This window comes from Mandrillus leucophaeus, unplaced genomic scaffold, assembly GCF_000951045.1.
Source record: "Mandrillus leucophaeus isolate KB7577 unplaced genomic scaffold, Mleu.le_1.0 Scaffold944, whole genome shotgun sequence".
NCBI lineage: Eukaryota > Metazoa > Chordata > Mammalia > Primates > Cercopithecidae > Mandrillus > Mandrillus leucophaeus.
The window spans coordinates 195,614-197,701 of record NW_012110297.1 but is presented as its reverse complement, the minus strand read 5'-3'; positions in this window follow the sequence as shown (position 1 = coordinate 197,701).

Sequence of the window (2,088 nt, the reverse complement as noted above, 5' to 3'; positions counted from 1 at the left end):
CAGCCGGCTCTGCATCCTGAGGGGACCTCGGGGGGAGTGGGGGTTGCGGGAGCCGGAAGGGGAGCGGACCGACGACGCACACGCGGGGAAGGGCGGAAGCATGCTGACCTCCCTGGGGGCAGATGCTGCGGGGCAAAGATCGGAGGGCTCCAGGGCGACCCACGAACACAGCCTCCCCCGCCAGCTGCAAACCAGGGAGCCCCTCCTCCCCACCGCACTTGCTCCCCAATTCAGACCCCGAGGGCCCAGCTACTGGGGCCTCACACTCTCCTCCCGCCCTGGCTCAGTCCGACCTGGAAGGCCTCACTCCCCACCGCCCCCGCCCAACGGCGCTGGACTCCGGCTCCCGCGGGGCCTCCAGGAGGAGGAGGGGGAGAGAGAAGGGGCAGCCCCGCCTCCCGCAGGAGAAGGGAGCGCCTCATTACGCCGGGCTCGCCCGGGATGCCTGGCTCCCGGCGTCCTCTGCCTCCGCTGGGGACGTCCCGGGCCTGCCGCCCTCTGCCCTCGGGGGCCTCCCTTCCAGCAACAGCCGTGCGCCCTGTGGAGAGACTACGGCCTCTGAGATGAGAAGCGGGCTTCTCGATGCCGGGAGGGAGACTGGGGCAGCCCCAGAGGCCTGGGAGGCGCATCTGCCAAGCAGATGGTAACTCCGAGGGGGCAAGGTGCATGAGGAGCGCTCATTATCTTCGCCGGAGCCAACAGCACCTTCCCTCCGCTGGAGACCGTCTTTACTTAGCAGAGCCGCCTGACCACGGGGAGGGGCAATGACCCCAAGGTCATGCCAGCTGCTGGAGGCAGGGCTGGGAAACACATCCAGGTGGCCCAGGTGTGTCTCACCTGGCTCATCCTGCTGCCCTGCAAGGGGTCTCATCAACAGTGAAAGGAGCTCTCCCCTCCCATCTAGAACTCCGGCGGGTGGGAGCTGGAGGCAGAAGGGGGAGGTTTTTTCCTGGTATAACATCTGGTGGAGGGGGGAGTCAGTCCAGCCCCCTCTCCAAACTGTGTAAAAGGATTGGCTGGCCTCGGGAAGCCAGATCCCATGCGGGGAGGAGGAAGGGAGCAGAGAAAACGGAGACTGAAGCTATGTGGCAGGTGGAATAAAGATGTTCCTTGGATTTAGGTCTGGGTTTGAATCCCAGCCCCGTGGTTTGCTGACCGTGCGACCCTGAGCGGGTCATCTCTCTTCTCTGAGCTTCCATGGTCTCAGCTGTCCAATGGGTATATGGTTAGCTACTACCTGTGTACCCTGAAGGACAGTTATGAAAACAAAAATAAAATCAGGCTCTGATGCCTGGCTGAGAGTGGATGTGCAATAGACTTTTGAGAGATGACTTAATGAGTGAGAAAGAACTGTAGCACTTCATTCGCGCCATTTCAGGACCACAGGAGCTGGGAGAATCCTTAGAGATGAGCGGGGCCTAGCCCTCATTTCCATATGGGGAAACGGAAGCCCAGAGGGCCAGGGGCTAACCCCAAATCCCACAGCTTGTCTACGACAGAAGCCTCAGGTCCCCAGACTGACCTTGTTCCTCTCCACAAGCCACCTGGCTCATTCATTAGGGCTTTCCCGAGTGCCTGCTTTGAGGTTAGCGCCAAGGCGAAGTGTTAAGAGAGAAAACAAGAGCGTAACAAGCAGGATGATAAAGTTCCAAGAAGCGCTGACATTTGTCTCCTGCTTTCTTATTTTCCCCCAAAGCATTTTCACATCTATTATTGACCTTGCTTCTCAAAATAAATACCTTTTGAGGTAGAAAGAGGAGACGTTGCATCCCTGTTTAACTGACGTAGCAGAAAGAGGATAAGTGACTTGCCCAAGGTCACAGCCTAGCGATAGAGCCAGGAGAAGCCACTGTGGCCAACCCTGATTCCGTAGGGGACTCCCTGCAGTGCAGGGCTGGGACCACCCCATTCATCTCACATCCACCTGGCTCCTTCCTTGCTGCTGAGAAGCACAAAGCAATTTACACGCGGAGCACCTAGGACAGTCCCACTGCACAGAAGCAGAACGACTTAGTGAGGGCTCACGAATCCCTGCGCGCACAGCAAGTGAGAGCAAGAAGAGAAGTCCCTTTTCCACCCCATCTGTTT